The 22,390-nt window shown below is 39.2% G+C and overlaps 1 protein-coding gene across 9 annotated transcripts in view; it reads right to left on the reverse strand.

Moving 5' to 3' along the window:
* Nucleotides 1–22,390, reverse strand: part of NEUROD1 (neuronal differentiation 1) — a 174,455-nt gene that overhangs the window by 73,749 nt on the left and 78,316 nt on the right. For 5 of the 9 annotated variants that reach the window (XM_032479867.1, XM_032479864.1, XM_032479869.1 and 2 more), the window contains one exon: nucleotides 11,902–12,046. The exons of 2 other annotated variants lie outside the window; for them this stretch is intronic. The gene's annotated coding sequence lies outside the window, so the exon portion shown is untranslated. Of the gene's footprint in view, nucleotides 1–11,901; nucleotides 12,047–12,489; nucleotides 12,527–21,955; nucleotides 22,070–22,390 lie in introns of those variants that run through there. 2 more of the 9 variants (XM_032479865.1, XM_032479871.1) reach the window with 2 other exon arrangements.

The raw sequence follows: 22,390 nt of genomic DNA on the forward strand, positions 1-22,390 counted from the left end.
AGACTCTTGGGTACCAGTATCTCTTTTTCTTTTTCTTTCTTTTTATTGGAGTATAGTCAGTTTATAATGTTGTGTCAATTTCTGGTGTACAGCATAATGCGTCAGTCATACACATACATACATATACTCCTTTTCATATTTTTTTCATTATAGGTTACTACAAGATATTGAATATAGTTCCCTGTGCTGTACAGCAAAAAATTGTTGTTTATCTAGTTTATATATAGTAATTAGTACCTGCTCAAATCTCAAACTCTTAATTTATCCCTCTCCACCTTCTTTCCCCTCTAGTAACCATAAGTTTGTTTTCTATGTCTGTGAGTCTGTTTCTGTTTTGTGCCTAAGTTCATTTGTGTCATTTTTTTAGGTTCCACATATAAGTGATATGTGGTATTTTTCTTTCTCTTTCTGGCTTACTTCACTTAGTATGACGATCTCCAGGTCCATCCATGTAGCTGCAGATGCCATTATTTTATTCTTTAATATGGCTGAGCAGTATTCCATTGTATAAGTACACCACAAATTCTTTATCCACTCATCTGTTGATGGACGCTTAGGTTGTTCTCATGTCTTGATTATTGTAAATAGTGCTGCTATGAACATTGGAGTGCATATATCTTTTTGAATGAGAGCTTCTTCCAGATATATGCCCAAGTGTGGGATTGCTAGATCATATGATTAGTCTATTTTTAGTTTTTTAAGGAATCTCTGTTCTGTTTTCCATAATGGCTGCACCAAACTACATTCCCACCAACAGTGTAGGAGGATTCCTTTTTCTCCACACCCTCTCCAGCATTTGTCATTTGTGGACATTTGAATGATGGCCATTCTGACTGGTGTGAGGTGATACCTCATTGTAGTTTTGCTTTTCATTTCTCTTAAGTACCAGTATCTCTTGATTTATCATTGTTAGAGCTTACAGGTTTTTTTTATAATTTCTTCCCAAGTGCTATCCATTTAAATTACCTTAACAATGACAGCTCCTTTAATGAAACTTTATAATCACAGATTTGTGTTTTAACTCTCCCTTCTCACAAGGGCTTTAAGTTATACTTTTGTAGAAAGTTGTGTGTTCTTTGCTGGCACCCTGGAAACCCTTGGGGGAAAGGGAACATGAGGAAAGCAAGCTCAAAGCACATCTCTAGTTCACGGACATGCCAAGTTCCTTCTGGGATGATAAGTTGCCAAGCACCAAAGTCCTGTAACTCGTCATCCCCAGTGAATGAGAGGAAGAGGTGGTGTGGAAAGAACATCCTGTTTTGCAGAACCTTGGTGACTAAAATGTTGTCATCTCATGTTATTTTTTTTTTCTCATTAGTGCATCTGTTTAATCTTGTGCTGCCCCCAAAATTAACATGGTCGATTTAGGTCACTAAAGTCCAGTTTATGCAAAGAAGAGAGAGCATAAGAAAAGCAGGACACAGAATTCCTTGTTTCACAGCCTTAAGAGGTAATAGTAGCACACAAGACAGTCCTAGGTTTCACAGGCACCACCTTCTTGTTCCTGGAGGTCTCTGAACAATGTGATGCTAATCGGGAAGACTTTTCATTAGCCCTCCTATCTGAATCATTATATCACCAGAGGCAATTTATGTATATTTCATAAAGATGCTGAGTTTGAAAACATCTACCTGTATAATGAAGCAAGTTCTCATTGAGAACAATATTGTGGTTACACAAGAAGAGAGTTCTACCAGCAACTTGAATGCCTGCTATGTATCAAGAATGTAGTAAATGCTTCATATATGTTCTCTTAGTTAGCCTGCACGATAATGTTCTGAAATGAGATCCATTATCCCATTTTTAATATGTGGAAACCAAGCTCAGAGGGCATAAGTAACTGTCTTGAGGTTATACAATGGGTAAGTACCTGAACTTGGACGAAACATCAGTGTCTTTTTGTCTCAGTTTAAGTACTCTAAAACTCCTTGTTCTTTTTGCTAAAATATAGCTTATTTAATTTGACTCATAGCTGTTTTGGATGTTTTGAGCTTTAATAAGCTACGGATTGAAAGTGGTGGATGTGTCATTTCAAATTCTTGAGTGATGAGTACATTTATTACTATCAGAGTCTCAAATGCCAGAACCTGACAAATGCCAACAGTAATTAAGTGTTAACATTTGTTATTTAAGATATAAGCGACAGTAGTATTTTTACTCACAAGAAAGGATGAGAAGTAGCTCTTGCTTCTGTGGGTCACAGAACCTGTTTGGGTTAGTCAGTCTCTGTGTTGGTGCCGACAGCTTAACAAGTTGACAGTGCTTATCTTTACAGCTCTTCAGTTAAAACTGATTTTGATCTTTGAAATAAAGGATTGGAGGAGTACTAACTCCACATTGCTTGCTTACTCATGACACATGATTTTATCAAACATATGTGGAAAATTACTTAAAAATGACACTATTCTTTAAGACCATTTGAAAATTCTGTACAATTTTAAAGTCTGCAGATTCTCTACCTCTTCAGAAACTCACTCAGAGGAAGCAAGTCTTGAATTAGGTGGGAAATATTGCTAATTAGGAACTCCAACTGGAAGGTTCCAGACCCTTAAATCTTTCTAATAAAAGGAGACACACACTGTCAATATGAAATTCATTTTTTTTCTTTTCTAAAAAAGGCAGAGATGATTTTACCATGTTTGAGAAAATGTTTTGAACTTTAGTCATTTTATTTTAATTCAAACATCTGGCTAATTTTGCCATTTTCTCAAGTTCATCTTGGGTATATAAGATTGTCTTCTAAAATATTAGATTAAAATGTGATTAATTGCACTCTTCTACACATTATAATCTCTAAAAAAATTCAGTTAGAGAAGATGAGAAATGAGCTATGTCTTTTCCCTTTTAAAAATAAAACTGATGTCCTTTATTATGGGAACATACCATAGTGTCATGACTTTCCAGAATTGTGTCAAGATTATATTTCAGATTGATAGAAAAAGAATATTCTATCAGCTTAATACTTAGATCCAATCAAATAGATAAAAATTTTATGGGTTATAATAATGAGTTATATAGTTCAAAAACAACTTTTGAGTTCACTTAAACCTAGCTGTGCTATGTAAAAAGACAAAGGAGGCAGTGAGAACTTAGCTGGGTTTCAAACCCATAAAGCTGGCTCTCAACAGCATGAGTCACTCAGAGATAAAGGCATCCAGTGATTTACTTGAATTATTCACTGCCAGCCTGGAAAAGATTTGGGAAATTAGCCGTGTACTCACTTTTTTGATGGCATGGCAAAAGAAAGGCTAATTCATAAAAAGTAGAAACCTCTTTCATTTGCCATTGGATTTCCTCCTAGCTCAAACACAAATGGCCTTACTAATAACAAAGCAACGGCCTGGGAGGCTAGATGGAGGTTGTATGCCTTAAAGAATAGGCTACCATCTTTTGAGTGTAGTAAGGGCAACCTGGGTAATTTAGAGTCTACAAATGGTCTCATTTGACAGATTTAGTTCTTCTTAAAAAAAAAAAAGAATTCATTAATTTCCCAAGCAGCTGTGCTTTGTAATTTTTTAATTCCATTTTTACCCTGTGAATGATTTCTTGGGACTGGTTAGAATGTATGGTTCAGGTATGTGTAGATTCTTTATGGAGCTTTAGGAAGATGAAGTGTACTTATCTGAAAAAGTACATGATCCACCACCTTTTCTCTTGGAAGATATTGACAATCTGGTTATATAATCTGTCATCAGTGAGAAACTGGGCCATGCTAAGTTAACCACAAACTCATCATCATAACACTAGACGGTATTTGAGTTTCCCCAGTACTGGCACTGCCTCTTCTGAATTCAGGTAAGGGGTCAGGGCTCATGAGAACAGCAATTCATGGCTCAGCCAGGCCCCTATAGGGTGTCCTTGCCAGTGGAGAAATGACATAGATTGCTTGCTGGGACCTCTTCAGAGATGGAGTAAAATAAACAGGAAATGGCTTCTTAATACCAAGAAATTGTTCATCCCAGGCTTTAGGAAAGTTCAGAAGGTGATTAGTTGTTTTCTCTAACTTGAATGCATGTATTTGTTGAGCTGCAGCCATGCCTTCTGGCTTCTTTATCTGATTTCTTATTCAGAAAGCACCAACTTTCTGAGAGCCACACTTGCCCATCATGGTGGCTTCATGGCTGAAATCGGAATGTGTTGCAACTGCGTCCTTAAAAGCAGCTCTCCCCTTCAGTCTTCTAGCTGCACACTTTCACAGCCTGGTCAGCAGTTGTTATTTCTCCTCCTCCATGCTCCTGCCCAAGGGACACTGATTTGCAAGGGGGAGGATTCCAGTTCTGGCCTTGGTTTCCTTCCCACATGAAGTGTCTCTCTCTTTAACTGGCAGAGTCTCCTGATACTTGGATTGGAGGAAGCTTATTTTACAACCTTGTTTCTGCTAGTGTGCTCATATCATTCCCAGTTTAATAATAAACCTTTTTTGTCGTTGTTGCTCTTAGCATAATTTGTAAATTACTTCCCAGAGCCGCCCTTACTAAATGTCTGTGACCTTATTGTCAAGAACAGCTTGACAAGCAGAAGCTGCTGCCTGGGGGCTGGAATGTCCCACTTCCTGTTCTTTCTCTCCAAGCTGAAGCCTTCTATCCAAACAAAAACTCAACTCAGTGCACATGTGACCCAGAGTTGGTTTGAAGTGAAACTCTCCAAAGATGAAAAACTTTACACATTAACTCCTGGTTTCACTCCATCTACTTACAGCGCCTAAGACCACAAAGAGGGCCTTTTAAAAAGAACCAAAATAAACAAAAAGATGGCTCAAACTGTGGACTAAGACAAACAAGCAACCAGCAGCCACAGATAGCATCAGATTAACTGCTGCTGAATCCTGACAAAATGTAAGAAACTAAGACAATGGCATTGTATTTAAGTCAATGACCCCACAGCCCTGCTAGGACACTACTCAGTCCTCCTAGTGTATTTCAGTGTAAAGGAAATGGGTACTTGGACTCCAACCCAGGGTGTCTGTGACCAGAAGGAGCAGAAGAATCCCATGTCTTCACTGCAAGAAAACCATGACAACAGTATGGTCCTTCTGTTATAAAAACCTGGGTCCTTCTGTTATAAAAACCTGGGATTCATTTTGATGTTTTCCTCATAGCCAAGCTTCTAATTTTTCTACCAATATTTTACTTAAGATATAATGTGAGCCCTACCTAAAGGGGCACATAGCCAGATATTACATGAAGGCTTTTCTTTTCTTTTCTTTTCTTTTCTTTAGGAGATGAATTAACAATAGGTCATAACATGAATGAAGACAGGAAATCAGCCAATCACTGAGGCACTTCCCTTAAAGTGGCAGATGGAAGGAAGAAGCCTCATTTTTTCAAAGAGAAGATGCCACCCAGCAGAGGGAAGATGCTGGGAAGAGGGTAGGGGTTGGAAAGATGGGTGATTCTGGGTCTTGGAGATGATAGTAAGTGCCTAGTAGATGGCTGTGGGGAGAACTGAGAAGGCTGAGCACCAGAGTTATAAATTTCTTGGCTTTGGATAGACAAGGCATGAAAACTTATGAATGAGTGTGATACCGGTGAGACGCTGCGTTTCTCCTAAGAAGCTCTGTGGCAGGCTTCTGCTCCAGCTCTTGTGGTGGCCGCTGGAACAGCGGACCTCACCTCTGCCCTGTTCTGGGCCAAACTTTAGGATGGTGATTTTGTGGCATGGGCAGCATGTCCCCTTTCTTCAGCCCACGTCTCCCCTGCTGAGAGCCCGAGCACCCTGCATTCATGAGGCATCTCACGGCCAGTGAGCAGTATAGCAGTGCCCAGAATGACAAGTACAACACAACCTTACTTTGCACAGCTTAGTATCTCTCGAGTGACTGAGACTTGAAAGAGCTGTAACTCACAGGCCTGGCCTGCTCAACTTCAGGAATCCACTGGGATGCCCCTACATATCCCCAGGGGTGGGAGGTAGCCATTTCTCACTGAAATATTTACGTCCACCGTGCAGAATGCCATCTTGGCCCTGTGGTTGCTCATAGATCATATCATTTACTCACGATGCTCCAGGGCCAGATTCTTAAGGAACTAGCATCACTCTCATTGTCAGGGCTTTGAGAGAGACCAAGGCAGGCAATATTCCCCTTTCCCTGACTCTACCATTTTCATAACACTAGGGAACACAATCAGGAAGGAATAGGAGCCTTGGATGAGGCATAGAAAGGACGTTTCTTGCAGGTGGAAGGCACGTCGAGGACATTAGTTGTACACTGGGGTGATTAACTAACTGAGGGGGCCTTCAGCATATGGGACTTTAGGTGCTAAGACCAGGAAAGTCTCAGGCCAACCAAGATAAATTGGTTACCCTACTGCATACAAAACTATATAGGGAATTACCACATGTTCCCTTATGTGCCATAAAACTTTAATTTGGATTCTGCTAATTTGGAAACTGTTCCCCCAAAACGGCTGAAAAATGCATGCTTGATAAATTATTATAATAGGCATATAAGTAGAACACAATCGATTTTAGAAAAATTTTTTTAAAAAGTCTTTTGCAAGCACTTTCATATTGATACAGATCTTTCAACTTAACATTGTTCTTAAGTTGTGCTTTAAAGTGAGATTCAAGGCCTTCAATTGGACAGTGCTATTAGAATAACAGTAATAATTATAACTAGGATTTACATAGTACTATGTAACTTGGGAAATTTTTAAAATCCATTTTCTTATTTGATCCCTACACCAATTTTGGGAATGTTACTTTTATTCACTTTTTTTTTTTTTTTGGATGCAGAAAGTGAGACTTAAAGAAGTTCAAAGACTGGCAAAAGGCCACACAGTTTATGAACAACAGAACAGGATCTCAAATGCAGTACAAAGCCTGTGCTTTTAAATTCTTAGGCAACATGCCAGGCAAAGAGAATAATATGTATAAAGGCCCTGAGGTAGGTTAGAGAGAGGCACCGTCAAGCAACACAGCTTTGTAGCAAGTATGTGGTAAGAGGAAAAACTACAGAGTTTCGTAGGGTCCTGAAGGCAGTGTGCGATGAGGGTCTGGGGAAAGGATTTGGCCTCTAAAATAAGGGAATGGGATGATATTGAAACAGATGAGTGAAATGATCAAGCTTGCATTTTAAAAAGTTTCTTCTGTTGCTCTGAGAAAGACTGACCTGGGGAGGTCAGTCAGGAAGCTGATGAGGTTGTTAAGCAGGCAAAGATGGTGGCTTGGACTAGGACTGTGGCAGTGAAGGTGGACAGAAGTCGATGGATTAGAGAGGTCTGTAGAAGGTAAAATCAGTGGACTTGATGGGATGTAGGGGAGGAGGCGGAAAGTGATGTCAAGGACGACCTTGGACAGACGAGGTTCCTGGGAGGACTAGCAGGAGAGCTGTCAGAATGCTGATCTTTCAAAGGCATTGCAATTCTACTGGGTAACTTAGCAAAATATAAATACAGCCCACTGTATCCAGTGCTGAAGCATCCAGTGCCCATGAGTAGAAACTGAAGAACAAAAATGCCCTCTCCACTAGTGTAGGCCTCTCCCTAAACATGTTTTCTAAGCAGTCAGCTGAAAATTATCCCTTAGAACCAGTTAAAATCTTGACACCAACTAGGCCTAATGCTATTTACTGGGAATATGTTGTTTTTTGTTTGTTTAATTATCAGAATTTAAATATTTCATTGTCTACCAAAATAATAAATTATTAAGATTGGAGCAAAGGAAAATCAAACAAACAAAACAGCTCAGGAGAACTAAGCCTGAAGAAAAGTGAAAAGGGTTTTGTCCTTATTTTTCCCCCAGAACAGGTTCCTGCTTTGGCCAGTGGAAGTGATTAATAAATGAATATGTTCCTATCTATATTTTTTGAGTTATAAAATTTGTTCCTCTCCACTCCCCCAGTAGTAAGTTTAATGGTGTCCCCAGAAATTCACTTCCACTCAGAACTTCAGAATGTGACCTTATTCGGAAACCAAGTTTTTGCAGGTGTAATGAGTTAAGGATCTGGCGATGCAATCACCCTGGATTTAGAGTGGGCCCTAACTCCAACGACTGGTGTGCTTATAAGAAGACTAAAGATGCATAGACAAAAGAGAAGAGCATGTGATGACAGAGGCAGGGTTAGTTACAGGGCCATGAGTCAAGGAACACCTGGGGCCACCAGAGGCAAAGAGGAGGCAATTCAACCCATAACAATCTGATGCTTTCAAAGGGAGCAGGGCCCTGCTGACACCTTGATTTCAGACATCTCACCTCCAGAACTATGAAGGAATAAATTTCTGTTGCTTTAAGCCACCAAGTTTGTAGTAATTTGTTATGGTGGTCCTAGGAGACTTCTACACCCACTAAATAAATGTTGAACAAATGGTTTGTGATTGTCTGTATTTGGGTCCAGCCTTGTTCCCTGGTTTCTGACAGGAGCAACAAGGAGCAGGTAATGCACTTTTCAAGAGGGAACACTGGCAGAAAGGAGTTTTGGGTGGGAAAATGAGTTCAGACTTAGACATGTTGGGTTTCAGTTGTCAGTGCCATGTCTAAGTGGAGATGCTGAATTGTCCATTGGATGTATGGTTCTGGATTTCAGAATGTTGGTCTGGGTGGAGTATATATGCTGAAAGTTGTCCGTGCACAAGTGGTTCATGACTCACAGGAGTGGTTGAGATTGCCTAGGATGGGAGTGTTGTGAAAGAGAAAAGAGGAACACTTTAAGCAGTTCCCTGAGGAGTTCCATCCTTTAAATATGGATAGAGGAGGAAGAGACATTAAAGGAGATGGGGGAGGAAATTGTGGAGAGGATGGAAAAAAACAAGAGAGGAGGATGGTATAGCTGCCAGGGGAGGAGACTACTTGCCTGTGTTGAATGATGTGTTGCCAAATAAGATACAGATTGAACATGGCCGTTGGTATTAGCAACACGAGGTCATTGGTGGCCTCAGCAGGAGTAGCTTGGGCAGAGTAGAATTCAGATTGGAGAAGCCTGGAGAGCATCTGCATATTCAAAATATTTGAATATATTTTCTAAAAGGAAGAAAGTGGATAGGAAATGAGGAAGTCGAGATAGCAAGGTTCACAAAGCTTGGATGTGAAGATGAGTAGGACAAGAGAGTGTTCTGTGTGTGTGTGTTTTAAGGCATGTTTAAATGCTGTTGAAAGGGAACACGGAGGGGGAGAATTATTTGAAGGGGATGAGTTTGAGAATACAGAGTGGAGGGAGGAGATGATCAATAGTGCAAAGTTCCACAGGAGGTGAAAGGAGATGGGATTCATCGGGCACATGGAAGAAGATGGCTTTGGATAGGATGTGTGACCTTGCCTCCATGTGATGGCAGGGGAAGTGAAGGCAGGTGGGAGGAACTGTGGATGAGCAGGTATAGATTTTGTGGTGGGAAGCTCAGGTTGGGAGTTATCATCTAATATATGTCTTTCCCCAGAAAGTTAAAAGGTTCCTGACTTAATTTTTTGCTGATTCAGACTGCACTACTTTACACTGAGATCCGCTTCAATGCTTACAATAAAGCCAAGTAAGTAGTATTTTAGGATCATGATTTCTCTAAAACTTCAGACCAGATAACTCCATGTTTGGCTAAAGTGTCAGGACACTGTACTGTTCTTCTAAAGTCTTGCAATTATTTTTGGTTATTAACATCTCCAAAAAGTGGCACACATATCCATGGAAATAGAATGTTTCACTACTCTCCTGACAGAGACGAATTACAATAATTTCCAAAAGGAAAAAAACTATATGGCATATTTATGAAAAAAAAAATGCTTAGGAGATTTCCTAATTGATTCAACCAAACTTTTAAAAATGTAAGCAGTCATATAATAGCATCACTGTTGGTTTGTGATTATCCTCAAAGTAAATAGAGTAAATACTGGAATATCATACACTTGTCATACATGCAAATGCTCATACAATTTCATACCGTCTATAGCAGGTGGATAGATAGACATAGAGAAGTGATTCCATAGGTGGGTTGGAAGTGAAACCACTTAACAACTATTCTACTGCTCCTGTTACCAAGCACATGATAATCTGAATTTAGCAGCTGGCTCTTAACCTTTGAATTTTCTGGCTCTTGGCAAGTAAGAATTCTAATGTAATGCCTGAGCAACACTGAATAATGAACCAGACACTACTTTGAAAATGTGTGTGGTCCTTTGCATAGCCTTTTTTTTTTCCCCAATGAGCTGTTTTTCTTCCAAACTTAATCCTCTTGTCCCTTATAAAATTCTTTATGGCATATTCATCCCTGGGAAAGGCACGAAGGACGGAGTATCCCCTCTTGTTTTCTCTGACATAGCAATTATTGCCTGATAATGACGTGGTAGAAACAGCAGCGTGGAAATCAAGGCAGAACTACGAACGGGTGTTAATTCTGTATTTAATCCCGTACATTGTTTAGTTGCTGTGTGTGTTAGCGTTCTGATCTATGATTAATGAACCATACTAGTCCAGCTTCCTACTGCTAGAGGTGGGGAAACTGGCATTCCAGCAGTGAGGTTAAGTAAATTCTTCCACACTCCATGTGTTGCTTTATGGATCACAGCACGTACCATAATTCATTTCAACAATGTATTCATAGGGCAATTATATGACTATAAATATAATAGTAATAAAGGTTTTCTTTTAAAGTCCAACTACTGTTCATTTAAAGGTATTCTAGATTTCATCAGTCTTATGATAGCAAAGTGACTTTTCATTTACTTTTGAAAAGTGAGACTCTATTTGCATACAGCTATTTTTCAGTTTCTGAATTTTTAGTTGAGGACTTTCAATTGAGATTCTACATTGTTATTTAGAGAATATTGGGTTTCATCACTGAAATAAGGAGGTTAAAAATGGTGATACAAAGACCACTATACATGAAAATTTTCAGGATTGGCAAATTGGCTTCTCATAGACTCATAAAAATGTTTGTGAAAACAAACAAACACAAACCAGAGTAAGAATTTAGAAAACAAGCATTTAGGGTTTTATACAACTCACTGCGAGGCCTTTAGCAAATCATTTAATGCCTGTGAACTTCTCTGCTTCCTGACCATAAAATGAGAGTATTAGACTAGATGTTCCTTCTAAGGTTTTTTTAGCTCTGACATTCCCAAGGCAACCACATGTTATGGGTCAGAGTACAGTAACTACAAATAATGATTTATTTCTTCTGGGGAAAAAAAGCAGACACACTAAGTTACTGTATTACAATATACAGTCAGCATACAGGCATCATGAAATGGACATGGAGTGAATTAGACTGGGGTTTCAGATCGTAGCCTCACCATTACTGGCCTTAAACAGTTCATGTTCTCTGCAAGTTTCCTCGCTTCTAAAATGGGAGTGATTGCTTTTCCATGACGGGGCTATGATAATACATAAGCAAATAGATGTACAGAGCTTAGCATCGCGCTGGGCATAGTAAGTACTCAACAAAAGCTAGTCATTACTTTTGTTGTTTTTGTCACAGAGGATTGCTACAAGAAACAAGGCATCCAGTGCAATTAGGTGCTCAAGAGATAGTACCTAGTCTTGAGTCCTTTTTCAAAGTATCAGAATTTATGCAGTAGACATCTAGGGATATAAAACTAGTCATGCAGTATGAGAAAAGAAACATTAAAAATGGTCAGAAAAGTCCCCAAGTCATGAGAACAAGGCAAGGAGTCTCTCAGCTAAGGTTAATAATCACCCTACACTGGGGAAGTGGGCTAATAATGTTGACTCGAAGTAGAAATCCATGGTGGTTAGCATAAAAAAATACACCAGTTTAGAAAATTAGGTAAGAGGAATCAAAAGGAAATAAAACCACCTCCAACAACCAGGAAGCCAATTCACTCAATAGCAAAGTCAGTGTGGTGGGAAAACCTGCTGAGGAAAATCAGTGAAGCAAGGATTCTTCTGTGCATCCAGGTACCCGCAAGATTCTGGGCAGAGCTCTCATGAATACACCTGCCCTAAGCTCCCCTTACCTCCTCTGGCTGCTTCTCCTCTAGATATCTTCACAAAGAAGATACTGGACTTGTAAACCAGATGCTCATTCTGCTGTGCAGTAGAAATGTGACTGTGGAAGCCTCTTAGCTCCTGAAGTTTGTCTTCTCCTTTCTGGGGAATGCACTGTAATAGAGGAATTATGCAGTGTAACCTGTTTCTAAGCAATCTTTCTCAAAAAACAGACCCCTTTATTTCCAAATTATAATTTTACAGGTAAACCTCCCAATGGCTGATTTGCTGAAATGAGCCCCTCTCAGTGTCACCTCACCTATATCTGAGAGTTACTCAGGGGTCTCATGACCTCTGGCAGAATCCTTCTAGTTTTTTCTATTCTGATCTCTCTCTCTTTTTACATTCCACTGTTGATTTTGCTGCTTCTTATACTTACAATGTAGCCATGTGGGAAAATTGTCCTTTCCTGACATTCCTGCTCTTAGAACGGGGCAAGGGGTCCTGCTTTGACCTTCCTTCAGCCATGTCCCACCCTACAGGGTGGGGAATCCACTGGGCCTACCCACCTTCTTCTAGACCATGTTCTGGGTCCCTATGGCTCCAGAATCTCTTACCCAGAGGGACTTTAGGCTCCAACCCTGGGCCCTTCATCCTGAAGCTTGAGCATTCAATGTACATACCATATAATCTCAAGGGATAGCTAAGGGTGGCCGTTTGCTGTGGGAGTGTGTATGGAGATTGGAAGTATGGCCTGGGATATCCATACATGGGTGAATAAGACCCCTCCTTATATGGGACAGAGCCAGTGTGGGAAGAAAAGGGGATGGACTGTGGGCAGCAGAAGAAGAGGAAGAGAATTCTACATTTGAACTAGTCTTCTAGGTCATTATGATAATGATAGACTTGGCAAAGTAGCAGGATGAGTCCTATTTTAGACAATTAGGCAGCTTGATTCATAGTGTTTAAATATTCAGGTGTAGGTGTACAAGTCTCCTTTGTACTTCTGCCCAGGCCCAAGGATGTTAAGGTAGGTCTATCTGAGTGAGGCGATCACCACTGATACCTCATTTTCAGATCTAAGATAATTCTCTTAGCACAAGTGACACCAGTCAGTTACTTTAATAAGATTTCACTGAAGACCTGGAAATAAAGTCTAATGCAGGTGAACCAACAGCTATATTCAGTGCTGGTTACTTTTAGGACCCACAAACCTAGCTGGACTTCAAGGTCCACCCCGCCCCCGCCAGCTCCCACAGCTTCTGGTATCCTGGAGACCAGCTCAGGCCCACAAGTGAAAATCTCTAAGTACCTCCAAACTCCAGTCTAAGACCAACTATTTGTTGTTTTTCTTGTTCTTGTTTTAAATGAAGTCAGATGTGCTTCACTGAAGCCAGAATGATAGGCAGTAACACTATCTGTTTCCTTAAGATAAGACCCCATCTACCATCCAGCCCCAACTTATGAGTAATTTGACCACAATGGTCTGGAAGAGATCATCACAATTGTTCCCTCTATTTCTCAAAATCCTGATTGCTCTGTCTTAGCTAGCATGTGTTTGGGTTACTAACAGATCAGTCCAGGCAGCAGAGCACAAGCCTCAGGTTAATTTCCCTTCACAGCTTAACCCGCACTAGGAGGAGGAAGGGGTGTGGGAAGTGTGAGACTTTTAAGTCCCTCTGTCATAGCTGTGCCTCAGCTCCCAGAACCCCATGAGTAACTATCTGGACAAAAAAGACACACACCTTCCAAGGAAAAGGTATTCTTGATTCTAAGGCAGTCTAAATCAAGACTGGGGGTGAAGTCCTGCTAATATTCCCAATTATAGAACTGGATTTAGAGAATTATAGAATTCTCAAGTATAGAATTAGAATTAAATAGAACTCAACATATCAGTTGGAAGTAGCAGTGTTTGGATTAAATTTTTATAATCCAGGGCTTTCTGAAAATATGGGTCTCCATCTAAATCTCCATCTCAGTCTAAGTCTGCAAGATGCAAAAGGCTCACCAAAGTCATTTCTCCTAGAACAAAGTAAAGTATAAACCACTTGCTGCTCCTCCTACTTGGCAGTTTTCAATTTTCAAAATTATTAGAATCAAATCTCAAACAAACATTATTAAATATGTTTACTACTAAACACATTAAAATGAGTAATAATACTTGTCCTACCTACATCATGGACAATTGTGAAGACTGGAAAAGAAAAAGAATAGTTTGCTAGGGTAACACAGTGGCACCTCTAAACACCAAGGAGTAGGAGCAGCTGGGTGGCATTACCATTACCTACTTCACAAGCGATGTATATGTGTGGGTTTCAAAAGCAGACTGCAAACCATAAATGATAATCCAAAGGTTAGGTAATTCTGTTACCTTCCCCTTGATACCGAGGCTAGCTGTTCTGGTGAACATATCTGGATTCAAGTCAATGTCTTATTGCGTATCTTCTAAGTATAAGCCAGTATGATAGACTTTGAAACTCAAACTACATTCCCTTGGCTCAAAGCAGTATTCTCAATTCAATTGCTCAGCTGTGTTTATATTCACCCTAGAAAACCTGTAAGACCTCCCCTGATGCTGAAGACCAAGGATTTCTTTTATTTTTCTCCATTTTCCTCCTTAATCATTTTACATGACCAGGGAGAAAGAATGTTAGGATCTGTCTTCATCTAAAAAATGAATCATTTTGTTTTCTTTTGTTAGCATGAACATGTGTAAGACATAACTATTGTGGTGAAGACCTGATTCCAGAATCAGCAGACCTGCTTTTAAACTTTTTAATGGTTGAGTTATTTAACATGATCAGATCAGACTTTGATCATATGTCAAACTGAATTAAAGACAGTACCCACCTCACAGGAGTGTTGGGAGGATTAAAGGCAATAATGAATAGAAAGCATTTAGCCTAGTAGAATCAAATGCTAATCATTTAAAAATAGTTTACACTATTTCTGAGTTAGGTGCTAAAGAGGATACATAGATTATAAATTGAGACCCCTAATGCCAAGTGCAGAATCCTTCCAAAGACAATAAATTACTACACAACAATAATGTGGCTTCCAGTGAGATATAGGGTGGAACTCTTTGTTATCCAGAATCCCATCTCTGCAGAAATAGATCTGAGAAATGGGAAGTAAGTGAAAAATGAACCAGTGCAGCTAAACTAGATATCACAAAGTATATAAATATCCTGTACAAATAATGGGCACAAACCAAATCATGAGCAATGGGCAATAGACTATTACTGTAACATACTACAGTGGTAATCATAATTTTTCTCATGAAGCTCTATTGTTCTAGTATTGATCTTTCAAGAGAGGGTTATATTTTCCATGTTCATGTGCAATGGGCAAAGCTATTCCAACTTGGTCCTATTCTAGAAGTTATATTCTAGAAGTTCACTCCTGAGGTCAGCATGCAGGACACACACAGAGACAGTCATAGATTTCAGGGCCACACAGGCAGGGCAGCCTTTCCCAGGCAATCACTAACTCCCCGCCAATCACTAACTCTCCGCCCACTTCAGTAGAGAACATTAAAGGAAAGCAAACTCCTTCCTGATAAGACAGCTTTTGAAATCTAACACTGAGCACTTGTAGCCTGGGAGAGAGAATGCCTTGGAAAATAGCAAGAGAGGCCCTTATAGAAGAAAGAAACGTGAGTTAATACACACAGGGAATTTAGAACGGTTTTGCTAATGTGGGAGGTCCTTTTTGAAAGATAGTTTTTATTATTTTTTCCCAGGAAAAGAACAACTTGGACATACAAAAGAGTACTGGTAGAACCTTCACAGTTTGAAAAATGTGTAGAACACCTTAGAAACTTAGACCCCCAAAGCATATAAGGATTTTTTGTTTATTTGTTTAAAAGAATCAATTCCTTAGCAGATATGGGAACTCATAATCCTATTGAAGACTTTTTGCAGCTGGTCTCATTAAGTTAACTATGTAGTACTCTATATACAGAGTTGTTCCTTAGTTTTAAATCTATCATCTTCATAAAGTTCCAATCTAAAACCCTTCCAAGTATGATGACATCTGATAGTATCTGGATCTACCACTGCTGTTCAAGTTCTAGGGCCCACCCAGAGTGGGCTGATGAGATAAGCATGCCATCTCACATAAAGCTGCCTTCAGACATTTGTTGGGACATGCTTATGGTATCAGTCATACATTTCACTCAAAAATGAGACCTCTTAAGCCTTTATTCAAAGCCCATGCATGTTTCTTTTTTCTAATTCAATAATAAACATGTATTGAGCTTCAAATATCTACAAGGCCATAAATATATGTCTAGCCAGCCAGAGTAAGGTCAACTTCCTTCCCATAAATTAAATGGCAAACATGTTAGGGGGGAGCAATGAACATCTTTCAAGCCCCTGAATTGAGACCTGTGCTTTAAGATCTGTGTGAGAGTGAAAAAACACAGTAGTTTCCCATCAGAGAAAGTTTTACTCTTATGGTCTTAAATATATAATCCCTAGGTTCGTAAATTACTCCCTGTAAAGGAGGAAATGCTGCTTTCCTGTTATCAATCACTTGATTTACTTGAACTTTCAAAAGGGCTCACACACATTCTCTGCTACTAAACTGACTTTGAATGCACATTCTCTGCTAGTACTTTGATTTGCTGTCTCACAGGGCAATCTGTGTGACTTAAACACAATGGCAAGCCATGCAGGTGCTTGCTGTGTGTCACAAACTGTGCCTACTGTGTATATTTTTTCTAATCAGCCATGCATCCTGAAGCAGTTAAGGATGTCTGTGGGAAGAAATATGACTTATCCTAGTACTGCTCTTAGCCTGACCTATGGTGAACTTGAGTGAGTAAAATACTCCCTGGAGAAAAAACTGCTCACTGTATAAGGTAGGTGTATTCATTTCTTTCAAGGCAACAGGATACATTTAACAGCAAGGAAAAGAGAGTTTACTAAATATATCCTGAGTAAGACTCTTTGGTGGTTTGTTGTTTTTCAGGCTCAATTTCTTGGCTTCTAAAATCTGTCCCCTAGAAAGAGGGTAGTCCAAAAGCTGAAACTGATCAAGAACCCAAATTCTGTTCATGAAGTCTTCCCGGTGAAGGGAATGGAGAGAAATGTAATTCAGATTTTAGTAAGCAGTCTAGAATGATTTTTAGATAAACTATAAGGCTATCACTGACTTGCCCTTATAAAATTTAATTACTCTCAGACAAAGCAAGTTCTTCCTAATTAGATTTGCTATGAAAAAATAAAAACACAGTAAATTAACAAAGGAAAGTATTCTCCAGACAATAAAAGCCACTGAAATTAAATGTTGTACTTATGGAATGGTCTGGAACAGGTACTAACAACTAAACAAAGGAACTTCAGTGTGGTAATGGTAGGAGGAAGGTGGCCAAAGAGAAGAATACTGTGTTATCAAGCCTCTGGTCAGTGCCTGAGACTCTAGAGGAGAGTAAAGAATAAAACCAGAGTGTTAGAAGAAATCCTTGGTTATCTGCATTTACCCCATTATGCACAGATGAGGACGCTGAGGCCCCATGTAGTAAAGTCACTTGTCCAAGGACACAGAGCATGATAATGAGGACGCTGAGGCCCCATGTAGTAAAGTCACTTGTCCAAGGACACAGAGCATGATAATGTGATAACTGCAGCATACGCTGGTCCTCTCCTTCATTGTTAGGTAATTTATGCTATTAGGCACTGTCTTCCTTTTTTTATGTGGAAGGAGGAAATTTCTAATCGTACAAATATTTAAGATTATTATGTAGACTGTCAATAAAATACCTTATCAAATATGCATCATAGCCATTTAAAATGGACTCCTTCTACAAATAATGTCAGAATTAGTAATGCATGGGGAATATTGTCTTAAGTAATCCAAAGCCAAAAATTTTAGGAAGTTTTCCTAGGAGAGAATATCTAAATTTAAATAGAAAGGTTATACAATATTGCCATCCAGCTTCAACCATCAAAGAGATATCTAAGTATTTAAGAATGTGTTGGGGAACCAAAGAAGATACACAGATGGCAGACAAGAAGAAGAAAAGGCACTCAACATCATTAATTATGAGGCAATTAAAAATCGAAGAATAATGAGATTCTACTACACACCTATTAGAATGGCTAAAATCCAAAAAACTAACAATACTTATTGCTGGTGAGGATGTAGAAAAAGGAGCTCCACTGATTGCTGGTAGGAATACAAAATGGTTCAGCCACTTTGGAAGGCAATTTCTTACGAAGTTAAACAGAGTTTTACCATATGATCCAGCAACTATGCTCCAAGGTATTTACCCAACTGATTTGATAATGTATGTCCATCCAAAAATGTACATGTGAATATTTGGAGCAGCTTTATTCATAATCACCAAAAACTGGAACCAACCAAGACATTCTTCAATAGGTGAACATATCAACAGTGTATTTCCAAAGAGTATATGATAGAAAGCGGAGGTGGTGGGGAGGAGGAGAGAAACTTCACAGTGGAAACACCTGACAAACACCACTTCAGCCAGGTGATCAAGGTCAACACCAAGAGTGATTTCAATGTACTGGTAGTGCTCTTGACATGATGTGATGAAAACGACACTTTATCTGGGTGGTCTTCTTGCCCAAAACATGTTAACTCCAGTCTCATCATGAGAAAAACACTAGTCAAGGACATTCTATAAAATATCTGACCAGTATTCCTCAAAACTGTCAAGGTCACCAAAACAAGGAAAGTCTGAGAAATTGTCACAGCCAAGAGGAGCCTAAGGAAATATGGCTAAATGAAATGTGGTATCACGTATGGAATCCTAAAACAGGAAAAGGCCATTAGAAAACTAAAGAAATCTGAATAAATTATGGACTTTGTTAATTATAATGTGTCCATATTGGTTCATTAATAGTAACAAATGTACCATCCCTTATTATTACTAATGGGGGAACCTGGGTGTAGGGGTATATGGAAACTTTCTGTACTATCTTCACAACTTTTCTTTAAAACTGTCCTAAAAAAAAAGTATATTTTTTAAAAAAGTGTTAAGCCTAAGAATAGTAGTGAATTTCACATGATTTCAGGAGAAATAATGAGATAGGTGTTCCACAATTTTCAGAATCACAGGACTGACCATTGTCATCTTGCCAAAAGTTTTAAAGTAATGTTTTGGAGGTAGAGGGGTATGAATTGCTTTAATAGAAACACCCTTTTTTTAAAATATGGAATGAATTGGGAAACACTGTTTATTTTACTTTAATTTTAGAAGATATTTCTATCATAAAAAAGTAATGCATTTTTAACAGGGTTCCACTTCACACTGGTAACTAACCGGCAGCCAGGGAGCAGATTAAAGCAGCAGAATCTTGATGCTCTCTAAAATGCTAAATACTGACAATAGGATCTCTCTCTCTCTCAGATTTTTCCAACTAAAAATCTTTCTGAAATGCATGTATTTTAAATATATACAATTGTTTACATCATCCAGCTTGTAAATTCTTCATTTCTTTTGCTTCTTTCCCCCTCATTCCCTCTTGCCAATCTCTCATTAGATGGAAAAAATTATCTTTATAGGATAGAAAGAAAAAGATACAGAATATCAGAAGTATTGTCCAAGATGTGCCTTTTAGATTGTCTGTAGATCTGATTTCTATATGATGTTTCATCTGCTACTCAATGCAGCATCACTCAGCCATATTCTATATTTCCAGATGTCCAGAATTGAGAAGAATAAAGATTGTTAGCAGAAAGCAGTCTTGGCAAGTAGATGGTGCATGGTCAGGAGTCTTCTGTCCCGTGTTTCATTCTGAGTGAGTCACAGGCTTGCTTGTGGCTTTAGGTTTGCAGGCCTCTCCAAAGATTCGTGTGAACTGTGTGCTCAGAACTGAGGCTGACTTCCAGGGTGAGCTGGTCATCAGGGTGCTGCATCCAATAAGGGACTTTATCACCTTAGAGGGGGATGAATCATCGGTACCATTTCCTCCCACACCTGGGTCCTGCTTAGAGGCCTTGGCCCCAAACACTCCTTTTATAAGTTCTTACAAGAGTGTGAGAATCAGCGGCAAAGCCTTGGGCCATTTGATGAATTTACAATGTGTTTGAGAGCAAGAAAAACAAAGAGGTTTTTACAAAAGCTGGGCCAATCTGTAACTGCAGTTCTGGTCAAATTCCAGCAAACCTAAACTAGATGGCACACATACTAATTATCCTATAGTTTCAATACTCTCAATCAACAAGGAACAGAGTGACTGCTGAGTGCACAAGAAAACAAAATTGTCTTTTATTTTCTATTCTTCTCTCTGTATTTCCTTGTGCGTATGCTGTATGTCAGTCTTTTAAGTATACTATTCTTCAAAAACTTGTGCTAGCCTATTTACATATCACTTTCTCAACATCTTCTAGACCACCAATCACACTCTAATGCCACAGGAAAGTTTGCTGTAGTGTCTGTGTGTGTGTGAAGAGGGAGCAGTTTATTTCATAAGTCAATATAAAGAAAAGGCTCTTATTTTTGTTGAGAGAATTTCAGCACTTTTGGTTAAAGGTGGGGGCAGTTGCCAGGGTAAGGGGCCCATTCCTGTCTAAAATGAGAAACTTAACTTCCCAACAAAGTCAGACAGGCAAAGTTATGATGAAGGGCTGGCTTACTAGGCAGAGAGCCCACGGGGCTCACCTGGAAGGCAGGCTGTGCTTTACCTCTGTAGAGAGCCTGAGCTGAGCAAGGCAGCAAGCAGTTTTCTTGTGGAAGAAGCCGGGTATGTGGGAGGGTCGGGGGTCAGGGCAGTGGAGTGAATGGTAAGTGTGCGTGGTCATTCCCCTGCTTCATGAGTCTTCACTTTTGTATTATTCGAAAAGGGCAGCAAAATTTAGAAGAGTAAAAACAAACTGACACCTATATTAGTTTGCTAAGGCTGCCGTAACAAAGCATCACAAATGAGGTGGCTTAGAACAAGAGCAGCTTATTGTCTCAAAGTTCTGGAGGCCGGAAGCCTGAAATCAAAGTGTCAACAGGGCCAGCTTCCCCCTGCGGGTGCTGGGGAAGGATCTGTTCCAGCCTTCTCTCCTACCTCTGGTAGTTCCTTAGTTTATGGTAGTATAAGTCCAGTCTTCACCTGGTATATTCCCTGTGCCAGCTTCTTTGTCCAACTTTCCTCTTTGTATAAAGGCACCAGTCATATTAGGGTCCCACCCTACTCCAGTACAACGTTGTCTTAACTAATTACACCTGCAACAACCGGTCACATTCTGAAATGCTAGTGATTAGGACTCCAACATATGAATTTGGAAAGGGAACACAATTCAACCCATAACATCATGAAACTATATACAGGGATTTGGCAATTGTTATGAAAAGAGCTATTCTTGATGAGTCTCTGTGCTGGGAGCCTTCTGTCTTTGACTTGTGAAATAATTAAACTGGTCTTCTGGCCTAGAACATGTTGAAATCATAACAATGGCATAGACTTGGACTGCATTCATTATAAATATTTTCAAAAGTAAATTGTCTCTTTAGAAATAACTCATTTGTTTATGAAAATACTCATCTTCTTACTTCAACATGCCTGCCATTTTTATTGTACTTCCAAAATGCTCTCTGTAGAATTCTCCATCCTGCTTTTCTCTCTGACCTAGTGAAATCCTTGAGGAATGGTCAATGGAAGAGACTAGGTATATGATAATTTTATAATAGTAAAGGTATTTAGAATTAAGTTATCTTACTATTTTTGATGCTTTTATCCTTGCTGAATCTCTGCATTTCTTAAAACTTCGATGAAAATAATAATTTTAGTTGTTTGATATGACAGAGAACATTTCAGAATTAATCCTGGATTGAATTAGAAGTTCAAGAGCTGCTATTATATGTAATAAACTCCAAATCTGATCCTATACAAGTTTCAACAGTACCAAGTTACTTTTATTCTGAAAAACGAAGCCATCAACGATTTCCCCTAGTGAACATTCTTATTGTTATTTAACAATAGAATGTAACACACAAAAAGGAAAAGTAAGGGCTGGGCAAAGCGTTCAACTGTTACTTTTCAAAGAAAACAGGACCTGAGTAGGAAGTGAATAATGCTTTTCAGTTTTTAAACCTCACGGTAAACCCAGGATTCTATACTTTACCTCGCTGACAGAAGGAGTCTGAGAACTGTGATATTCTCCAGATCATGTAACAGATGCAGTGATAATTTGAAGCCTTAGACATTTGGCAAAGTTGAGGTTTTATGACAAGGTATTCTGGCAGAAGAGAGAAGACCCTAATTAGCAAGGTATCTTTGTTAACCTTTAATGTACTGTCCTTTTGGATCCCATGAGGTTATTTTAATAGCTACATCATTTGTTTAGATCATTTCAGGTCTACGACCTGATGTATTTCCAAAAGGACCTTCAAGGCTTTCCTTATTTACCTTCCAAATGAGCTGAGAAGAAACATAGATACATGATGGAAAGTCTTTTGTTGTTTGCAAACCTCCTGTGTGCCCCTTTCTATAAGAAACTAGAGTCGTCTCTTTGTATCCATGGCAGTTTGGTCCCAGGATCACCCACAGACATAAAAAT

Source organism: Camelus ferus, chromosome 5 (genome assembly GCF_009834535.1).
Source record: "Camelus ferus isolate YT-003-E chromosome 5, BCGSAC_Cfer_1.0, whole genome shotgun sequence".
In the NCBI taxonomy this organism is placed as follows: domain Eukaryota; kingdom Metazoa; phylum Chordata; class Mammalia; order Artiodactyla; family Camelidae; genus Camelus; species Camelus ferus.